This window comes from Gymnoscopelus microlampas (assembly GCF_963454915.1).
Source record: "Gymnoscopelus microlampas genome assembly, chromosome: 13".
NCBI classification, from domain to species: domain Eukaryota; kingdom Metazoa; phylum Chordata; class Actinopteri; order Myctophiformes; family Myctophidae; genus Gymnoscopelus; species Gymnoscopelus microlampas.
Window position 1 is genome coordinate 30016528 of NC_139950.1, and position 24188 is coordinate 30040715.

Consider the following 24188-nt stretch of genomic DNA (forward strand, 5'->3'; position numbering starts at 1 on the left):
TTTATTTTTTCTGTTAGTCGTTGTCGATGCAGCATAAAATGGGGGCCTGTGATAGCCTATGTGCCTGTCGCTCTCTCTTACTGTTTCTTGTGTTTGTCTCTCTCTCCTCCTCTCTGTCCTCTATAGTTCCAATGATGTCAGACTATGTTAGTGAGCAGCGGTATTAGCAGCAGTAGTCCAGATGCCTGGCAAGGCTTAGCTCCACCACCTCTCACTGTGTGTGTGTGTGTGTGTGTGTGTGTGTGTGTGTGTGTGTGTGTGTGTGTGTGTGTGTGTGTGTGTGTGCGTGTGCGTGTGCGTGTGCATGTGTACTTGGCCCCCCGCCGAGGACTACGCTCTATAATGCATAGCCACGGGGCTAACCAGCACTAGCTAGCTCCAGCTCCTGCCGCTATGCAGGAAGATCCTCCATCTTGTCACAGAACGAAAGAGGAACACACGGCCCGCATCACGTTGTTGTGCCACGTGGTTTTATGGCCGAGCGACATCCATAATACAGTGGCTCTAATTATGAGGTTGCGTGGCATCTATAAAACATAGCTTCCAATTAGACAGAGACACAAACAACTGTGAGGACACAGGCCTGGGTGTGATAACTGTGGCTCGCTTGTACTTGCTTAGCAGAGCTTCTCCCTTTCACTGAGCTCCCCTTCCCATGACAGTGAAACAGCTTCAGCCTGTCAGTTATAATGTATATGGCACAGGTTTTCAAAGTGGTGGCCAGGCCTGACAGTGGGCACCAGGGAAGCCCAATGGAAAGAAAAGAAGAAAAAATAAACCATATAGTAATAATAATGAAATATATAAAATATTTCATTTCAATTCATGAACTTATTGACGGAATAGCTACATTACAAATATTAATTCATCATTAATTGATTTATCCTGTTCCATACAACAATATAATATTAAAAGCATGAGCGACTTCTTCAAACTGCTAGAAATACTGTTGTCTCACTGACGTGCTTGCTAGCCTTGTATCTGGTGTTTAGTGATTCTAGTTTATTGTCTCCGCCAGGCCGAAGGCATGGCGAGAGAGTATGTTTTACCCCCCGTCCGTCCGTTTGTGTGTGTGTGTGTGTGTCCGTGTGTGTGTCCGTCCGTGTGTCCGTCTGTGAACAGCTAATCTCCGACACCGTTGGCCCGCTCGCTCCGAAACTGTGCACACACACTCCCTGGATGCCATTTCAGAACCTCTGCCCCAAATGTTTCACATAGCCCTGTTATAGCGCCACCAGGTGGCGGATTTGTGCAAAACCCATTTACTCCTACAGATTTTATCCAAATGTCATGCAAATCTGTACTCATTATCTCTATAGTCATGTGATCAACACGGATCTGTCCGATTTTCCATATTCCATCCTCATTGGCCAAGGTTGGCTTCCAAAGTTTGCAGGATTGGTCCGTTTTGAACAAAATGCCTCAAATCCTGAACGCAGCTTGCGATTTCCGTGAAATTTCACACGCACATTCCCACTAGGCCGAGGAAGAAATGGCACCTTTTTCTCATTGGCCTGTTATAGCGTCACCAGCAGGTCTAATCTTAGCAAAACACATTTTTGGGACAAAAGCCTCAAATCATGAATGCAGTGTCTGATTGCCGTGAAAAGCCTAAGAAGAAATGACACCCCTTTCACATTGGCCTATTATAGCGCCACCAGGAGGCCACAATAACGTACCTGACCTGGCGGAGACCTGTGCTCCGTGGAGCACTTTTTCTAGTTATTAGACATTCTTATCTTGAGCAACTTAAAGCAACTCTATAAAGGTTTGCAAGTTCATCACAGTGGCCCGCGAGTGGTACTTCTTTCCTTCCACCCATTTTCTATCAATTTCCTGTTTGTCACTCTCCTCTGTCGCAACAGCATGAGAAACCAAAGCCAACACAATGGATTTAGCTGTCTTAACCAACTCAGACAGCACTTCCTCTCAGGCTGGTACAAATCCTGACTAGTTTGGTAGGATTGGCAGACCCTAACCGCAACCATGACCCTGAACCTATCCTATACTGCACCATCTCTAAGGTGAACCAACACTTAAAGGTTTCATGACGTTCAGTTTTACAACACATTAAAAGTATTTATCATGGTCCTTCAAACGTGTATTAAAAGTTTTAACTGAAAAATCCACTCCAGTGATCCATGTCAGAATTTCTAAAGCCTTTTCCCCCCCAAGGAATGGATATGGGAGGGGAGGGGCGGAGAGGAGAGGGGGCGGGATTAATCGACTGTGACATCAAAGTCAAGGGGCCAATCACAGATTACTTTTCAGCCTAATTATTCAGAAAACCCCAGACCACAGAAAATCCACTGAATGTTCAAAGTCCAGTTTTTTTTTGTGTCTAATTGAGGTCATAAAACCCCCCAAAAAACATAAAAAAAAAAAAAAAAAGTGAAAATGAACGTCATAGAACCTTTAACCTTTAATTGGTGGGGGCAGTAAACAGCCTGGAAGTAAGGGCTGCCTGAAACGGCGAGGAAATCTCTTACCTGAGATGGCTGGGCGACTTGAGGGTCTAGTAGTGAAACTGATCGCCAGTGGGTACAATTTTTTTTTTTTTTTTTTAAACGTATATATTGCAGCTTTAAAATGAACAAACGTGTAATGGAGTGTCAAGGACATTTTGATGAAAATGATGGTAATTGATCTTTCAACCTATTCACTTTAACCACGACAGAATGTCCACCAACAAAGCAACTGTCACCAGATTCCCACAGGGTTGATATTTACGTTGTTGGCATTTCTGTGTTGGTGTCACCCAGACTTATGGTATAAGACACTGGGTGAAAAAAGTGATATACCTGGATACATGGGCAAGGTATACACCCACCCAACATAAATGATAGGTGGGAGTTTTTCAATGAATGCGGGAGAGGACTGTTTACCTTAAAATGCCTTTAAGATACCTGGATATACGTCTCTCTTTTCTCTGCTTGGGAATCTTCCTTACACATGTAAATTAGAGGTTTGTTCAAACAATGGGAGGTGTGGGGTTCATAGAGGGGGGGGCTCAGAGAGAGAGAGAGAGAGAGAGAGAGAGAGAGAGAGAGAGAGAGAGAGAGAGAGAGAGAGAGAGAGAGAGAGAGAGAGAGAGAGAGAGAGAGAGAGAGAGAGAGAGAGAGAGAGAGAAACACAGACTATTGCACAATTACTGATTAAAAAACAATGAGTGAGATGTCTGTCTGTCTGTCTGTCTGTCTGTCTGTCTGTCTGTGAGAGAGAGATATATACACACACACTCACACACACACACACACACACACACACACACACACACACACACACACACACACACACACACACACACACACACACACACACACACACACACACACACACACACACACACACACACACAGATCAGGTCTTGGGTCTAAATATCAACTACTGTGCACAGTGGTTTAACTACTGATACTTTCTCTTTGATCTGGCTTAACTGTACAGTTGTGGCACTGTAAACACATCTGTATGCTATTCTTTCAATCGGTAGGAATGATGGCGCACAATCCGTCCGTGTACCTTGCAAATTCCAAATCTCGACAGGCCTCCCAAAGAAATGCCAGTCTGGGTGAGGATGCAACTCGGCAGTTGGGTCCAAACGGGGTACCTCAAAGCTTGAGTTGCTAGAACACCACTTATTGATACTTTTACTTAAGCAAAACAGTTGAGTACTTGTTCCACCAATGTCCCTGTTTAAAAATGATTGAATAAACACTAATAACCAAGGTTACTGTAGTAACAGAGGTCCTCTCTGTTACACAAGGTGCTGTACAACAAACAGTGGTGTGAAGTAACTAAGTACATTTACTCAAGTACTGTACTTAAGTACAATTTTGAGGTAATTTTACATTACTGAAGTATTTCCAATTGTCTATACTTTTACTTACTATTTTATTTACTATTATTTGAAAACTTTAGTTACTAGTTACTTTGCAGATATAAATGATTACATTATAAAACATACATTAACCACTTTAGCCTTATTTTATACATCAACAAGCTCACACGCTATTTTCAAACGTATTAGCACTTTTACTTTTGGTACTTTAAGCACATTTTGATACCAAAATGTGTTGTACTTTTTACCCATATCACAAACAAGGCTACTTTATGTGTGTTTTCGTTTGTATTTTGGGGGATAGAGATTAGATTACATGCAGACACAACATTTGCATGATAGGTGTCGATGGTTTCAATGTTCCTATTGTTTCATGTTTCACTCCTGAGCACCGCCTCTTCACACCGTGTCTGTGAGATGTCTTTGAGCCAGTGTTGCCAGGTTTTTTTTATAATAAATTTGCACCAAGAATTTTATTTGAAAATAGCAGTCTACAAGCTCACAACGAGTTGCATCACGAGTATATCTTGTATAGCTTGTATATCTGCCATCTTCAAATAGCCGATGTATACAGTAGGTAGGTTTAAAGTGCTCATGTGAGTCATGTGACCCATAATCGCTTCTATTGGGCTTGTTTTTCTAGACCTGCTTGCTTGTTTCTCTCACAGAATCTGGCAACCCTAGCCACAGCACGGGGGCGTGTATTAGCCAAGGCACCAAGTTGGCTTTACAGGATAGCAGTTTGTTGTTAGAGAACTCTGCTTGGAAACTATTAACTGCATGATGAATTTGTTTAATTTGTGAGTAAAATGGCAACAAACACGAGTAGAGATTTATTTTATGCATCGGGTGCTGCTTCGAGTCCTCGCAGACGCCAGCCTTCGACTCCGAGAAGAACAGAATTATTAGGTGGTCCTCTTAGCTGGTCGAGAGCAACGCTGCTCGGGATGATGCTTTGTCTACGTTGCTGCCTCTGCCTGCACCAAAGAGCAAATAACATCAACCTTGCGGTAAGTGAAATTATGTCTGACTATATAGGCCCTGTGTCTACTATCTAGAAAATTCTTTGTATGAGTTGCTTGTAGAAAAATAAGTGTAACTAATGTTCTGGTGGGCAACCGGAAGGCTCACCCCAAAACACGATCGCCACCATTTTAGGGGGAATACCAGGTAGAGATTTTATTGGATATGTGCTGGATTTGTGCCCGGGTGACTGTGTTTGGGGCGAGTGTTTTGGTATTCCTTTGGTGGTTTGCCAAAAGCATTGATTTCCTCAAATTGACCTTTTATAATCATGCTGTTTACAGGAGGCTGTGAGGCGTCTACACAACTCGGAGAAGAATAACCACATTCAATCCAAAAGAAGTGTAAGTAACCAAATTCAACTATATCACAATCATGCTTTAGTAAGAGGGGAGACCAAGCCCCACCAATTTGATTTGTGGTGGGGGATAGTGGGGGGAGGTAGGCCTGTGGATTGAGTTCCTGTCCTGGTGAAATGTTTTAACTGATAAAAAAATTGCACATGACTAAAAACTAACACGGTTCTTCTCTTCCAACAGGGTAAATTCTCCACATAGTATTGATGTTGCAGCTCATCTTTTAGGAGAACTAAGCATTAGTTTCTGTAATGTTGATCCTGTTTTTATAAAAGGTAAGCGCACATGCATAATACACTCACAGTATTCACATAAGCTATTTGCATCTTAATAGAGTGGGCTAGACCTGCAGAAAACAGCAAACCTGTATTTCTTATTGTAGCCTACTTACAGGGCATTGTTTTGTCTTTTTGTATTCAAAGACCCCTGTGTTATAATTGAAAATAAATAATTGTAATTCTTTTTTTCTTCTTCTGTTTTTCTTCAAGGCTTCAAGGACTGCCATTTTGGATCTTCAGCCCTCCAGCAGTCCAAAGTTCAGGAGATCATCTCCAAAACCTCATACCAAACGCTGCATTCTCCAGGACCCAATGCTTGAGGACAAAGAGCTTGAGGACTATGTTTTTAGTGCAAACTTGTTAACTCAAATCTTTGCTTCTGGGTCCCTGGAACAAAATATATTTCTTCCTGTGGATTATACCAGGGACACATGACTTGGATTTAGCTCTTCCTTGGACCCACCCGTGGATTACATGAGTAGCCTACAAGTGACTTTGTTTTCCTTTTCCTGCTATTTTTCTTTGCTCCTCCTCATGGCACTACTTGCTGACTATATGTCAGTCTATGTGGATTATGCGGTCGACACACACTGACATTTTGCACCGTAATCCTGTGTATAACGCACTGACTTTTTTTTCCCCAAGCACCTTAACTAACGTCCATAAGTATATCATGCACAGTATACATTGCTGCTATGTTCATGCACATATCTTATCTCAGGTAGCCTACTAGTGTGAGTATATAGACACACATTTCACCCACTTTTTTTAATTAAACCTGTGATGTGACAATAAACCTGATTCTGATTCAGAATATTTGAATATATATATTTTTAGAGTGAACATTTTTAACTCAAATCTTTGCTTCTGGGGTCCCTGGAACAAAATACTTTTCTTTGAAACAGTTTACCTTATCTGTGTGCTCCTGTTCCATTGTTTTGTATAAATGTATTTTTCTTGATCAATAAACATAATTACATGAGTTCTGCCTATGTGTTTTTCTATATTGTTTGTGTGTGTGGATATATATATATATATATATATATATATATATATATATATATATATATATATATATATATATATATATATATATATATATATATATATATATATAATTAGTGCAGGTAGTGGGGGGGGGACTATAAACCATCCCTCCCGGTGGGGGGGGGGGGGGGACAAGCCACAGCCCCTGGGAGGGGGGGGGGCGCTATAAACCACCCTTCCCACTGAGGGGGGGGGGGGGGGGGTATAAACTAGGGGGTTTATACAAGAATTAGCATGCAGAATGTGGGGTGGGTGGTTGGGGTTATAAGCCACAGCTTCCAATCAAATGTAGTTTTCTGCACATGCTCAGAAGTGGTTGGGGTGGAAGGGTGAGAGGGGTGGGAGGGGTGGGTGTGTGAGGTCCTTGCTGGCCAGACACCACAGGGGGTAAATGCAAATGAAGGTCTCAGAAATGGTACATACACCTGAATATGTGGGAGGTATGTGGGAGGTGGTACATTAATGAATGAGGGCAGCATACACACACATACTCCCTTAAGTATCAGGGGTATGCCTGAGGGATACCCTCCCAAAATCATTGCTTTTCACCCAGTGAGATGTGAACAGGTGTGTGTGGGGGGGGGATTAACATTGAGCAATAGTAGAACAGCAAACAACCCCTTGCCTGCTACATAAAAAATGATTACTGTTTCTCAAGGTGAACAGGAAAATTGAAAGAACAAAACCTTTTCACCTCAAACTAGTGTCAACGCTTTATTGTGATACTCAGGAATTTCTATTTGTGCCTCTTCCATTCAGCTTTTGTAAAGCTTCAATTCTCATTTATACTTTAAATCAATACACAAACAACAGGTCCAGCCATGGTGTTAGAAACATCACCTGGAAAGGATGAAGTTCAAATGCCAATACCTGGCATTTGAACTTCCAAGTGTGTTTACACAGAAATATTGTAACACCCGGTGTCAGCCCATCTAGTTTTCTGGTACTCAGGAGCAGCTGAGAGCTATACCTCTGCACGCCTGGTGACTACAAGCTTTGATGTACTTCAACTTCAGTACCAGGCTTTTAGAAGACAGCAAATTCCGGTGTGCTTTCAAGGTCAAGGATTCAGTTTCGTCCCAAAGCTCGACTGAGCCCTCTGGTGCTTTGGCTCTCCGTGGCTCACTCTTAAACGACTGTAAAGATTCGCTGGCAGATGGACACATGGAACAATGAATGCGTAGGCTGCGCTGCATGTATATGAGGCTGCAGATGGCCCTCTGGTGTGATTCTCTGCTTTGTAATTGGAATGAAGTCTCCTCACGCTACTTTGTTGAGCTAGAGTGACAATGACAACCAAAAGAACAGCATGTACATCCATGGAAGGATGTTGATCACTGCCTCACTTGAACTGCAGCTGTTCAAGGAAGTCAAGCAAGGGGAACCTTTAAATAATACTGCACTTATGTTGCTGAGGGACCTCTTTTCCTGTGTCTCTCATCCCGCATGTAATGACAAGTACAAATGGAAGATTGCTGTATAGAGAAGCATTATCCAGCACAGCCTGGGGTGTAGGGTGTGCTGCCTCCTCTGTAGGTCATGTAGTATTCGGTTTGTGTTAATCTGAATGGGAATCTGTCTGTAGTGACAGAGGTGTGTCTTGTTCCTGTTTGTTGGTCTGAACTACAATACCGAAACAATGAAAGCTGTTATGCACAATAAGTCTAGGTCCGACTCCTGCTTCTTCTTATTTCTTTCTGTCTTTTCTCTTTATTCTTTACTTTTCTGCGTGTGGTTGCTGTTACCGTGTAACAAGATGAAACAAATGTGGCCTGCTTACCTGAAATCAATCATATTTGCTGAAACTCATTTGGAGAGAATCAACATTGCTTAATATTTGTAGAGACCTTGGCTTTGTGTACACACACACACGCACGCACGCACGCACGCACGCACGCACGCACGCACGCACGCACGCACGCACGCACGCACACACACACACACACACACACACACACACACACACACACACACACACACACACGGCAACAACATTGGCACATGCAAATCTAGACCTAACAAAACAAGTTGTAAATGTAGGCTACACAGCTGACCTATTTGTTATTGGCAGACATGCTCCTGGCATTCATACTCTCTGGCTATGAACACAGTTAGCCTTTAATTTGTGTGGCAAGATTCCATGTAACTCTCACTTGCACAATAAGAACCTGAATGGGATGTCGTTTTGAAAGTCAGAAGAGTCCATATGAATATAATGAAAATCAATAAGTCATAATGCATTTCATTTACATGTGACATGGCATACAGTAGAACAGTGTCACTCGGACACCTGACATCTCTTGGCTTAACCCTGATACTAGGGGTGTGCCGACACTAATTTCACGATACGTTACGATACACGATATTGGGCTCACGATATCGATACGATACGATATATGGCACTTTTTTATTATGAAAGTATTTGGGAGGAAAAAAAGCAAATGCAAACAAATACTTCTGTTTTTGCATTATTATTATTGCAAAAAATAAATATTTTTTTAACAAAACTTTTTTTCCGCCCAAAACTCCAAAACTATACATAACGAAAATGTATCGTGATATATCGCGGGACGATATATCGGCACACCCCTACCTGATCTCTGCTGGAACCGTTACCTCCATGACCCGATTCCGGATAAGCGTATGAAGATGGATGGATGGAAGGACCCTATGCAGGTCCTTCCTGGGTATCATGCAAGTGGAGAAATGTTTTAAAACATAATGAGCAAATACGTTTATTAAATGAGTGAATCATGAATCATGAGTAGTACAGTATGAAACTATTTTACTGAGCCTGTATTTGTCTATATGTATGAACATACTGCATGCCACTGTCTGCAAATTTGCCCACCACACAGTTATGCAAATGGAAAATATGACTCTCAGTTGCACACCAGTTGCACGCCATGTTAGGCCCAAATGAGGTTTGCATGAGGAGGAGCTAAGTCTGAAGTGCATGTTAAATACCACCATTACCATGAATTGCTTTGAATGACCAATGCCAATGGTCCTTTGATATTATGGAGTCATACGGAAAATGTTAGTGTGAAATGTAATCTTCTCATCTTCCTTAATCTTTTGAGGACAAATATTATATAGATTAAAATCATTAGACAACAAAGACTGGTGTGCACATTTCAATAGATGGAGTGTCTGGTCACAAAGTCACAAAATGGTGTCTTCCCTAGAGGGAGTCAAAAAACAACTTTCATGTCTCAGGCTCCCAGTAGGAAAGACTTAGTGGTTCTGTTGGGGCTTTGCTGGCCATGGGGGAAATGTGCAGAGGCTTTAAGATGAATCTGTGGAGGTCATGAAGAATGTGATTAGTGGCCCCCATAGTCATCGACTTTGCTGTGACCTCATTTCTCACCTTCTCTCATTAGTATTCCTTTGCTTTGGTCTGGACTCTGAGGTACAGTATTAAGGCCAGAATACACACCATCCTTCCTCTGCACCATATATTGTCTTCTTTTCAGTCAATATAGTGCAGAGGAAGGATGATCTGTGTGTGTGTGTGTGTGTGTGTGTGTGTGTGTGTGTGTGTGTGTGTGTGTGTGTGTGTGTGTGTGTGTGTGTGTGTGTGTGTGTGTGTGTGTGTGTGTGTGTGTGTGTGTGTGTGTGTGTGTGTGTGTGTGTGTGTGTGTGTGTGTGCAAGCGTGTGCGTGCATGTGAGAGAGAGAGAGAATGGGGGATTAGGGGTGTCTCATATAGAAGGGAGAAGCACCAGAGAGGCTCAGAGAGAGATAGAAAATAACAGTATACTGTAAGGGCCTTAAAGGAATGCTGACATTGTGGCACGTGCACGCTTTGATCAATTCCCCTTTGTGCCTGCAGACCGCAATTCCACCCTGCTGCTCTGTTTCCAGTTTGCTTTAAAGGGCGAGAGGGAGACAGAGCAGTTTATACTCTTTACATTAACTCATTTTTGTGCGAGAGCAGAGAGATCAGTATTGTGAAGTACGGCTTTCCCCGCATACAGTACCGCGTACCGTAGATATACCGTGACAAGAGAGATAAGAATTTTGAACGAGAGGAAGATGTCGCCGTTTATGTGACAGGAAGAAAGACAGAGGCAAGGGGATGGTGAGATAAAGAGATGACGGAGGACGGGGAGATGAGCGGAGAGCGAACCCAGCAATCGGTGGGGGGAGAGGAGTGGGAGTGGGAGTCACCTGTCATCGCCATGGGGAAACACACACACACACACACTCCCACACACCACACTGGGCAGTGGAGAATATGTGGGTGTATGTGCGTGTGTGTACGTTCGAATGAGCATTTGAGTGACAGATGGATTGCATGGCCCTTCAACCTTCTGGCACTTGTCTTTGCTCCATTCCAGTTGACATTGTCATCGGTATCTAGTTTGCTTCTGTGTGTGTGTGTGTGTGTGTGTGTGTGTGTGTGTGTGTGTGTGTGTGTGTGTGTGTGTGTGTGTGTGTGTGTGTGTGTGTGTGTGTGTGTGTGTGTGTGTGTGTGTGTGTGTGTGTGTGTTAGCAGGGGCTAAGGGGGGTAGACAGAAGCAGGACACGTACGTACACACTCTGTCTGTCTCTCACAGACAGTCAAAGGCTGCATGGAGTCGGTGTTGAATCTGGTCGGTGGAGACGATGACAGTGAAGGGCATCAGATGTGACCCCGACAATAATAGCCTGTAGGAAACATACTACTGTTTATCTGCTCAGAGGAGAGGAGAGATGAGGAGAGGAAATAGAGCTAGATATAGATAGTCTGGGAGGTGAGAGGAGAGATGCTGTAGGAGACAAGGAGAAGAGAGAAGAGGACTGGTCTGAGCAGGAGATGAGAGGAGATTGGGGGGGAGGGGAGGCCTTAGAAGAGAAAAAGAGAGGGAAGGGGATATGGGAAGGAAGAGGAGACCACAGAGGAGAGGAGAAAAGAAAAGAGATGTCTTGCTTCCTGTCTTACTTTGTTTCACACACGGGTGTTCTCCGGTTAGAGAAACATCTGGATCTCCAACATACAGTTTAGTTAGGGAGGATACAGTTTAGGACCGAAAAGGATTTGCGTTCTATCTATGATATTTATATTTTGTACTTTTGGGTGTGGGCAGCCTGCCTGCCTCTGTCTGTCTGTCTGTCTGTCTGCCTGTCTGCCTGTCTGCCTGTCTGCCTGTCTCTCTGTCTGTCTGTCTGTCTGTCTGTCTGTCCTAGTTTCTCCTACAGTAGCTGTCCCATGTACCGCCCCAAGTTTTCTGCTTTCTGCTGTCTGAATGAATGCATTTGACAAGCTGTTAATTTGGCTTTATTGCACACACACACACGCACACGCACACACACACACACACACACACACACACACACACACACACACACACACACACACACACACACACACACACACACACACACACACACACACACACACACACACACGCACATTAAAGCCATCCACTCGACTCACAGATTTAATCAAGATATATTACATGCTTCTCTCCCAGAGTTGTCCTGGCTACACTGTGGGCTAACAGAGGACAGAACACACATTCACTGTTCAAACAGCAAACCCATGTGCTGGAGACGCTAAGGACCGCAATGCAAACATGGATGACGCAAAACACATTTTGAATGAAAGTCACCCTCGCATGTAATAGACTCAATGACGCATCAAATGATTTTAAAAGAGAAAGGTTTCATACCATTAACACTGTGTGTGTGTGTGTGTGCGTCAGAGACATGGATGGATGGGCGTACGGACGGACGGATAGACAGACAGACAGATGTGCTCACAGATGGGGGGATGAAATCCAGGACAGGACAAGAGTAAAATCCTCAGTGTAAATTTAACTCAGCGAGTGTAAAAACGATGTACATTCTTGTGCCTAATTTGTGCTCCGTCGTACGATGGTGTCACGGGCCAACAATAGCCGTGCAAGCTCACAATGTGTTGTGCGCATTGTTGCGCACAACGCATTGTTTGTGAGGTTGTTGTGAGATTGTTGGTTGCTGCTATTTTTGCTGCTATCTTTAAAGATATTTTAATATCTTTATTGATGGTCCACACAGTGAAGAGAGACAGGAACCAGGGAGAGGGAATCAGTGACATGCAGCAAAGGTCTGTCGGGTCTGGGAATCCAACCCGGGACTCGCTGTCAGGCATCAGAGCCTACGTGGGACACGCCTTAACCACTCGGCACACTGTCAGAGTTAGATTAGCAGAGAGGATGTTCCTGTGCAGAGCCAGCGAGACAGCAAAGGACAGAGTGACTCACACAGAGACAATGAGCAGATTGAATGAATGTTGACATCAGAGCAAAATGTCCAGTGTCTTACTATGACTTCCTCATAATTATCTCATTTAGAGTTTTAGGCTGCAGGATTAATGACACAGACCCAACACTGGAGACAACTGCCCCCAGCCCTGGCTGGTTACACTCTGTGTGAATGTGAGTGTGCGTGTGTGTGGCCTGTGTGCGTGCGTGCGTGCGTGCGTGCGTGCGTGCGTGCGTGCGTGCGTGCGTGCGTGTGTGCATGCGTGTGTGTGTGTGTGTGCATGTGCCTGCCAGCGAGAGAATGAGTTACAGTAAGAGGATGAGTGACAGCTGAAGAGAGAGATTCATTATTTTTTATGTACAATCATGGCATCCGGCCATCGTTGGCCACACACGCACGCACACATGCACATAACCACTCAACAACACACAGCAAGTGTTAATTTCACTCTAATTGAAGTGCAATGTGCCTGTGGGACCTTAACGCTCTCTATGACAGTTGGATGCACACACTGTCTGTCATTGTCTGGCCCAATTTGAATGGATTTTGTCACTGGAGTGAGTATACATTATAATTGGTATTTGTTGAGAACACACACTGTGTACACACACACTACACACACACACACACACACACACACACACACACACACACACACACACACACACACACACACACACACACACACACACACACACACACACACACACACACACACACACACACACACAATGCCATATGAGGCCATGGATCTGCCGTGGGCTACACACTAAAATCATAGGTGTTCATTTAACTCTGAGAGTTTATGAGGGGAACTAATGGACCCATTGGGGTCAGAGTTAAATGAACACTGAGGATTTCACAGTGTAACAGACTGCACTTTAAGTCAACTCAGCTGAAACTAAATTGAGAGTTAAGGGTTTATATTGGAACTAAATATTCTAGTCTCATACAGTAGAAGGCTTAGAGAGCTGTGCCTTGAATGAAGACATGTTTAATGCTCATTCTGCTGTTGGAAGAGGATAAATGATCCTTCCACAACCTCTGGCAAGTATTCAAGAATAACTTTGTTACAGATTGTCTTGCATTGGATTATGGTGTAGTCTGGAGATGTGGACAATTCGCTGTATTTTTCTATTTGATCATTGCCGCTGGGTTACACTCCTGTCAGGGTTGACTCCGAGTTCAGTCGTGCTTCTTCTCACATCTAATTTGAATGACCTTACTTGGGTTAACGTAACACTCGACTCAACTCGCATAAAGGCATGTTAGTTTAATACTAAAAGCCCCAGATTTAGCTTGAAATAATTGTTATTTCTTCCTTAACTGATATATTCAGTTACCATAGCAACAGTAACATCACAAAAATCCAGTAGGGGAACTATTTTTTATCACTATTTTTATCATCATTATGAGGCATCTGGAAAAAAATGTTTTCTTTGTGGTTCTACAGTGCAAACTCTATCTCTGCTATTTGTACCCTGTTTTCAGGTCAGGGTGAAGCTCCCTCAAATCGCTAGCTTGAATGTTAAACAGCTTATCTGCTCCACCCCAGGACCATCCTGGGTTGAAAATGTATATGTACAGTATCATCAATAGATAGCCTATTCCAAATCATTATACTAACTTCCACAGCATGTGGTAGAGAAATGACACTTAATGTATATTTGAAACGACGCCAATGTGATATAACATCATTTGAGCAGTGGGAGGTGTTGTTTGTACATTACATAATACAGGATGTCCATAAATGACAAACAGCAATGAAATGAAAAATGCACTTGAAGAAATAAATCCACTGCTGCTTTGTGTAGCAGTGGATCAGCAATACTTGATCATAACCTTATCTTATTGTATCCACCTTATCCATTGACAGTGTACAACGGCATATAAGTATATTTATTTGGCACTTTCCTTAACAAGCTTCTCAACAAACTCGACAGAGGATTTATCTTGCTGAGGGCCCATTAGTGGCCCCTAGCTCGTTAAACACAGACTCAGCAAAACTCCACCACCGCCAGCCATACTGTAGTCCCAGCTACAAACAAATGAACACCACCAACACACCACAGCATAATGAGAGAAGAAAAGAGTGTTTATAATTTGTTATGACCATTAAAAACCTACCTTCCCCTAAGTAAAAGAGAACTAAAACAAAGGGCTGGCATATTTGGTATGCCAGCCCTCCCCCCCCCCCCCCCCCCCCCCCCCCCACACACACACACACACACACACACACACCTCCAGGGAGTTTTGTATTAATGTTTTGTTGAGTGCCATTGTAGACTCCTACTAAAAGATATGTGATGTCGTGTCACATCAGAGTGGAGGTGCTGTGGTTGATACGGTAAATATTTAATCGCCAGTTCGATCGACTGTAGATGTGAGCTCAAAGATGAGCAAACAGTTTGCTTCACTGCCTTAGATTATAGACTTTTGCAGTGACACCGTTCCTTTTTGTGGCTGTCACCGTGTACAGTACATATCGTTGCTGTTGGGATGAAACCTAGTACTTCCATATTTCATGTTTTTATTTGTTTATTAATTAAATACCCTATTTTATACTTTTTCGTATGACAGTGTCTCCCTCTCGCCCTTTAAAGCAAACTGGAAACAGAGCAAAAGTAGTGTATATAACAGATCTACAAGCTCGGAATGTGTTGCAATGTGACATATTGTGAGCTACTATTTTTTTTTATATTTATATATTTTTCGGCTATAATTCCATGCTCAAAATATGGATGCCAGGTTGAAAGTGGTTAAGTCTGTCTGTGGGTTTTGTAAATATTTAACCAATGAAAACAAAGTATTAACAAGAGTTTGTGACTAAATGGTACAGTAAACGGGATCCACGAGTACTTCAATACCTCTCCCAAAGGAAAATCTATTACATATTTGGTCACAAAACTAAATGTACTTCAAGACCATTTTTTGCCATTTTACTGGGCAGTAATGCTTCACATTCTTTTAGTTGAGCAGCACAGGCAATGCAGCTCCATGATGTTCCTGTTTCCTCTCTGGGTCCTGCGCCACGCTCTTAGAACGCCAGCTGCTGCGGGGTCTGGAAACAGGACATCCTGACTGTTGCACAGGTTCAAATCCGGGGTCCCCTCCTCACCACGCTGTGTGTGTTTTCTGGGGCTTCTAACCGAGTGAGGCAGAAAATCCCTTGGGCACCAGAGCGCCCACTCTCCTCCTCTGTATAAAGACCTTCTTTCAAGAACCTGCATTTGATATTGTTGCAAAGCATCAGCGGCTGAACACTTTGAACTTAAAACGCAAGGCAAGAGGATTATATATTTCCTATTCAGCCCTGATAAACAGAAGAGAAAACGTCTCATGTACTGTATCTCTTTCCTTACACTGGTAGTCAGGTACTTGGACAAGGATTTGGTGGTATGGCTGGATGGTGATAAGATTCTGTCTATCTACTGTATATATCTACTGTGTCGTGAACAGATATTTATCTACACTGTACCCACAGTTGAGTGCATATAGTATGTTAGGATTTGTGGTCACCACAGGGGGTTATTCACCACGTGGTGGACAAAACATGCGTTACGTTTAATGCGTAAACTGCTCCTGTCAGCTGACATGTGCTCCATTTTCATAGCATTCACACAACATGGTTGAGTAATGTATTTGTGTTGTGTTCCTACCTTCGAGGCTTTGCAGCTTTAGGGATCCATCTTTTTCATACAACATGGCTGGCAGGATAAGACCAAAGCTTCCAACACGTTTGTGTTGACATTGATGTTTATGAGTGTGGCTCATATATGCCTTAAAGCTGCATTCCATAGGTTGCATGTCCTCTCCCAACAGAGAGAGGTAATTGCGACTGTAACACCCAGGATTCAAACCCGGGTCTGAGACCAAACATCTGCTGTTCATCCCAGAGGGAACCCCCCCGCTTGGCCAGCAGAGAGTGGGCTAGTGAGCTTCATTATAATAATAATAATAATGAATTGCATTTTTATGGCGCTTTTCTAAGTACTCAAACTTACTCAAAGCGTTTTACAATGGTTCATTCATTCATACAGGGAGGGGACATTGGGACAGCTTCAGGCAGTAGCATCAACCAGTTGGTGTCCTATCCGACACCTACTAAATTTCTCAATGGAAGAGTAGGGAGACCACCTCCAACCACTGCATATGTTACATTGTATTAACATGCTCTACCATATAGACTGGTTAAAATAGGGTTGTATTCATTAATATTCCAGTTCCATTAAGTTCCAGATTGCAGCTTTAAATCTGCTTGTCACTCCTTTTATGTTCCAAATTTGGGAACCTTTCTGTTGTTTTCCACAGCGCAATGTACAACAAAGATAAGGTCCAACATTGAAATGAAATGAGGCAATTATATGTCTGCCTCTTTTTTTGTTTTGTTTTGGTGACTTTAGTGTGGAATGTAGGGTCAGACTGTGATGGTGATGCCGTGTGTTGAAGCTTTGTTATGCTCAAGCGTTTTCCCCAAGTGGATTATTTGTTGGAATTATTTTGAGAGAAGCAGGCAGGCTTTTTGGTTCTTGTATTCTGCGAATGATACGATACAACAAGTTAGTGCCAACAGCATCTGCTGGGCTTTTCAGCCATTGCCGTGTATTTGCCATGACTGACACGCTAAACTGTCCGTCTCAGTGAACACACACACACACACACACACACACACACACACATACACACACATGCCATACCGTACATTCAGCTGAAGGCTGACAAGTACACAACAACAGAAAGTGGGGCGGTGCTGACGGTTCCTCTTAAGTGTTATTGCTAATTGGTCTGAGTGTAGCATGGCTGCACCTGCTTCTTTCTGGGTCACCCTATTTTAAAACCAACCTGCGGAGGATAGCAGTGCTCCCTGTCACTTAACCACTATCCTGGGAATGCACCTAGTAATAATCAGTGAACATTCAACAAAAATAGGTGAACATTCTGTGGAAATTGCAGATCTACAAGCTGTGTTGTGAGCTTGTAGCTATTTTTGGAAAAGATTAGACCGCTGGGAGACCCCACTCAATGAAGCATTGTTGACCTGGCATCCTATAGTGTGTATAGTTTCAGTGTCCAGATTATTGATTTTTTCCCCCGGATATTCTAATGTTAGACTGATGATAGGTTCTTGGTTTACTCATGACCCTAGATTACTATTTCTATGGATTTGATGTATTACCTTGTGTTGTCCTTGCTTACTGTAAATCGCTCTGGATTAAATGCCTAAATTGTAAGTACACACCGTAGGGTTTAAGTGGTACATATCTCTATATTGACCTTGATTGAACCAAGGCTTGATTGAACCAAGAATCATTATGAAGCCCTGTACAACATTTTCAAAACATTCATTGCTTATTAAAGGCATTCTACTGTGTTCTGTTGAATGTTTTCTGCTATGTTGTGCTCTATCAGACTGTTCCTCTAACGGTGGAAGTGGAGAGAAAGCTGCTCGGCTTCTGGCTGTCAGGAGAAAATTAATGGAGCTGTAAGCCATAGTGAAGGGATCCGTTAGAGAAGGCTTGTGCTGACCATAGCATGCTAACAATCTTGTTCTGGCAACCCTGTGTCACTCTGCAAGGCACTCTGGAGACAGACATGAGCCTCCTTCCCAATGCAATTATACTAACCCATTAACTCATTCACTGCCAGAATAAATACATAAATAAATCATCCACTGCCAGCGATTTTCTTACCTTTTCAAGTAGTCACAGAATCTTCATCTCCAGTATGATCGATCCCCTGATCGTTGCTAATCACGGGGTTTTTTGCTGTGCTTCTGCGGAAAAAATATGAAAATGTCATCGCGACCCCCCGTTCGCTTGTTATAGGCCGTTGAAAATAGCATGTCTCGTCAAAAATACATAGTAAAACACAGGAGGCGAGATACAGGCGATTTCCCAAATACGTTAACCACGGTCACTCATGTGTTAGCGAAGAGCCCCATCTATTGGAAACACCAAAAAACACAAAAAGTCATCAAAGTTGTCCTTGGCATTTAAAAAATAGCACAAAGCTCATAGCGCGGAACTCGGTGCCGTGCTATAAGCTTGTAGATCTGCTATTTTTGAAATGTGTTTGAGATGCGTTCCCGGATTGAATGGGTTAATGGTCGGACACAGAACGTATTACTTTTTTTCCAAGCACATTATTAGCCAAAGATTTAGGGATTACATGCACCCATTTTGAGACTAGACTAAGTTAACGACTGACTGACTGACTGACTGATTAACTGACTGACTAACCGGATGGCTAATCAAGGGTCTGAATGGCTGGCTAGCTGGCTGGCTGATATATAACGAATAAAGGGCAAAACACTGAAATGACACTTCGTTGATCATTGGTCCGTGTGACAAAGTGCTTACGAGCCTACCACTTGTCAGTTCATAAATCACTGCTAATATGTAACTTCTGGCACACTATCCCAGGTCTGTTTGCGTAGAACAATCTGAAATCATTTTCCATACACACGCTCGTTAATGATCTTGTAGAATGAGTTGACCACTGGACCATCAACTTACCAATCATGCCACTGTTTGAAATATGCACAGCTCTTATTTATAAGATTAATGAGCAATCACTCGGTCATCAATGATGTTACACTGTACAGAGTCAGGAGCTTATTATCCAAGCATTATAGATTTTGTTATGTTCACCCATTTAGACCGGGAAAGTATCTGTCATTTTTAACCACTTTAACCCATTATTTTATACTTTGGCTATTCAAAAATAGCAGATCTACAAGCTCATAGCGCGGCACAGAGCCGCACTATGAGCTTGTAGATCTGATATTCTTTTGAAAAATCTTGAAAATGTGTTTAAATCTTTGAATATATATATTTTTTAAGCTCAAATCTTTGCTTCTGGGGGTCCCTGCAACTAAATATTTTGAGATGGGGGTCTGCAGCCAAATACATATAATGTTGGGGTCCTTGACATGAAAATGTTTGAGCACCACTGATTTAGCAACAGATGTTTTTCAGAAACCTGTTTTATTGTAGATGCGTTGAATGGGTTAATGTCTACATAGGGGATCTATGTCAGAATAAAGTCAGTACGTTAAGCCATGGACTGAGCAGATTCTTGAAATAGCAAAACACTTTTAATATAATATTTAATGGATTTTTTTTCCTGCAAAATATTTTCAATAATAGTAATTTATACATAGTATATAACTGTCACCTCCATTTTCCTTCCTCCTCCTCCTCCTCCTCCCCCCCCTCCCCTTCGGTCTTGTCAGGCTCATCCGGAACACAAACCACACAGTTTCTTTTCTTCCAGGGGCCGCTGGGAGGGCACACACACACACACACGCGCACGCGCACGCGCACACACACACACACACACACACACACACACACACACACACACACACACACACACACACACACACACACACACACACACACACACACACACACACACACACACACACACACACACACACACACACACATACATACATACATACATACATACATACACACACACACACACACCCTCTCTCTCGCTCACTCTTTCACACTCTCTCACACACTCTCTCTGTCTGTCTCTCTCTGTCTGTCTCTCTCTGTCTCTGTCTCTCTGTCTCTCTGTCTCTCTCTCTCTCTCTCTCTCTCTCTCACTCACTCTCTCATACACACACACACACACACACACACACACACACACACACACACACACACACACACACACACACACACACACACACACACACACACACACACACACCATGGATGAGTGCTTCCTCAATCTCTCTCTCCCCCCATAACCCCCCCCCCCCCCCCCCCCCCTTCGCCTCATGTCTTTGCCTCTCAGTGTCTTTCTAGCCAGCTCCGAGTCAAACGTACATCTATATCTTTTGTCTACTCATGCCCGCGGGAGGTCAGAAGTAGGAAATCGAGCATAGCCATTTAAGAGAGCGTGGCTATCCGCCGTTTCCCCTCCCGACACCATTCGCTAACTCACATTCAGTGAAACTGAGGGGGAGGAAACTGCCGGTGGTCAGCGGTTCCTCCCCACGGGGGACACCTGGAGGAGTGTGATCTGAATGCATCCTAAGTGGTGTGGTGTGGTTTGCATGTGATGTCCTGCGACAGATAAGGCAGGAGTACAAATTCAAGGTTCATTGATTTTTGTTGTCTTATGCACTCACAATATCACAGTGACATTATTGTATGTATACAGTAGACCCCCTTCAACATATTCAAAATAAAAGCAACAGCCATTTGTATTTTATTTTTTGGTATATATTTTTGCAGATGCAGCCTTCATGAATATAGTACTAGAGCCTATCACTCATCTGCAGCAATCAGGAAAATAACTGATGTGTGTATTTTAGTCCTAGTTTTAGGATTGCAGTCTCATGCTGAGGAAGTGTTTGTTCAGTCTCTCCTTGAAGGCATGAACACTACTTGATCTTGTCTCCAACAACAGCATGTTAAAGCAGAATGGAGATCCTATCAAGTCATTTGGTGGTAGCTCTGAGGAGCGTCAGGACATGGTTTGGTGTTCCTCCAGTTGGTTCGACTCGTGACATGAGCTGAGGGTAGCAGTGCTTTCATATCTGCTGGACAGTTGGGAGTGTGCAGCTATGTTGTAGCAGCAACTGTTCTGTGATGACTTAGCTTGGTGAACTATTTAGGGCCTATTCCTCATCCACAACAATGATGTTTAGTGCCTTTTCAGGATGATAGCTAACTACCTAAGAGTAGTTTGTGAAGCATGCATTAGATAAGATCAGACCTTTATTGATAGGGAAATGCAGTTGGCAAAGGTAGAAGTAGTTAAGATACAGTTACAGGGAAAGAAAAAGTACTGTATAGATACAGCAGGGTAAAGACACCACACAAGATAGAAGCACCATCAATAATGAACAAAACAACAGTATACACAACAGTATACAGTACACCCTCAACAAAGCTTGCATTATTCATCCAGGCAAGATAGGAGGGATACTCCATGATGCTCCTGACCTGGGTGTCAACCGGCCAACGATCAAGCTTGTTGGCCAGATTTCACAATGTTCTGAGACATTGTTCAGCACGTTTGCAGATGTTAGACAGATGGCTGGCCAACTGAAGTTTTCTGTCAGTGCATACGGTAGACCTACAACTTCCATCTGCTCACTGAGCTTGATTTTAGTGCTCCTAAAGAAGCCCAGTGAGCCATAGTCGGCTATTAGACCTCTGTCTAAAACAGGGTTATAACTGGTCTAACAGTGACAAGTTTTTTAAACGTCTAGGCTTAGCCTAGATGTTGATTAGCTGTTTTTTAAGCGTCTATTTATAGACCGTCTATATTATAGCCGTTGAAATTACGTCTATGATATAGACGTTTGTTATACCAATTATAACCCTATTTTAGCCTAGCCCTTAGACGTATTTAGACGTCTAATAGTCTGAAAAATGCTCAGTGGGAGAGATCTGGGCGAGGTGTGCATTGCTCTTTCTGGACACGATTATTGTTATGCCCTCTTTCGGATGTTTTCCAAGTCTTTGATTATAGGCTTGCTGCCACCTCAAGACCAATTTGATGGTGTTATGGGTGCGACTATGGTGGGTAGACAAACATGTTGTTTCCACATTGTTCCACAACATCATTTATTAAGATGGAGAATAGTAATGGGCTGAGAATGGATCCCTGAGATACTGATGCATTGATGGGACATGTGATGGAGATCAAAGAGAATGACTCAGATTGCTCTTCCTTGAAGGTAATTATGTAGCCATACATGTAGTCTTACAGTATGCCCTTCCCATGGCTGGGACAAAACTTGACTGAATCGGTATTGTTTAACAGAGATAAGACAATGGCGGAGGAGCAATGTGTATTTGACAGCAGATTCCATCACGTTGCTTTTGACAGTGAGCAGTTTTTTTTGTTTTTTTTTACTACACAACTCCACAACTTATATAGAATATAATAATACATTTAAATGCAATTGCATCTGCACAGTCATAGATTGTGAGACTGTGATATATATATTATAAATATATAATAAGTAGCACAAGTCACAAAAGTGAATAATGATGCATCGTCTGCAAGTTCAGGCATACATACTTGAGTGGGTTATGTGCCTCCTCAGTGGGTTATGTAACTGTGAAGTCACTAGAAACTGAGCAATCTGGCAGTCTATTTATCTGCTCATTCCAGTGTTGTTCTCAACACTTTCAAGTGTTTCTTTGCTCCCACCACCACCCCAGCTCAACCTGTAGGCTCTGTTTTCCCCTGGCTTGTTACATTATAAATAAAACACAATTCCAATCATGAACCATCTGACTGTGCTTCAGTAGTGGCAAAGGGAACTGCTCAATATAATACTAAGTTGCAATATTATTATATGATGTTTGGAATTCAAATAGAAGTCACTGCTGACGAGATTAAACCTGTAAGCCCCATTGACTGTGCCTATGAATGTGTAAGTAAAAGGAAGAATGATAACGCTTGGCAGTTGCGTTCAATCTGTGTGTGTGTGTGTGTGTGTGTGTGTGTGTGTGTGTGTGTGTGTGTGTGTGTGTGTGTGTGTGTGTGTGTGTGTGTGTGTGTGTGTGTGTGTGTGTGTGTGTGTGTGTGTGTGTGTGTGTGTGTGTCCTGTATTGTCCTGTCCTGGAATTAGATGTATGAGATATGAGAGACAGATACAGTAGCTCCTCAGGATTCACACAAAGCGGTATACGGTATAGAGGAGAGGTGAATATTCAATTAAATGTTATCAGATATACGTGTGTCTGCATGCACACCTGTGTGTGTTTGCTTGCGTGCGTGCGTGCGTGCGTGCGTGCGTGAGCGGAGTCATGTGAATATCCAATAAGCTTTTGTTCAGCGGGAGACGGGTATTGATATTTCTAGACATAAAGTATTGCTCAGACGCCTGTGAGGGTTCACATGCTATCATTAACAGCCCCTGATACGGGGGATCCAACACACAGTAGCACTTACTGTATACCCATGGAGGAGAAATAACGGAGAGCTATACTCTTCAGTATCGTTTACTCATGCTCTGATGCATTTCACACTAGTCTTTCCTGTTGTGACCTGAAAACATATCCTTGGGGGGGAAAAAAGAAAAACAATGGCACCAGTCTACCTTATCAACATTGCAATACTGTAGCCTGTAAACTTGGTAAAATGTGAGTACATGCTCAAAGTGGATACCAGGGGGATTTTTTCTTTGTTCATCAGTACTTCATCTGAAAATAATAACAATAATAATGTCATTAAACGTTATTATTATCTCTCTAAATTAATTTAGAGAGAGAGGACTGAGGTCATGATACTGTATAAACATAGAGATAATATATTTGAGAGAGAGAGAGAGAGAGAGAGAGAGAGAGAGAGAAGGAAGGCAGTTTGGGAGCGTGCTCTCCGGAAATAAGATGTGCTCTGTGGCCATGATACACTATTATAGGGGAGGTGTGCA

At 42.8% G+C, this 24188-nt stretch overlaps 2 protein-coding genes across 2 annotated transcripts in view; both read left to right on the top strand.

Moving 5' to 3' along the window:
• nrg3a (neuregulin 3a) overlaps window positions 1-24188 on the top strand; it is a 484032-nt gene that overhangs the window by 273702 nt on the left and 186142 nt on the right. The gene's annotated exons all lie outside the window — the stretch shown is intronic.
• The window catches only part of adss2 (adenylosuccinate synthase 2), a 463865-nt gene that overhangs the window by 51108 nt on the left and 388569 nt on the right, over window positions 1-24188 (top strand). The window lies entirely within an intron of this gene.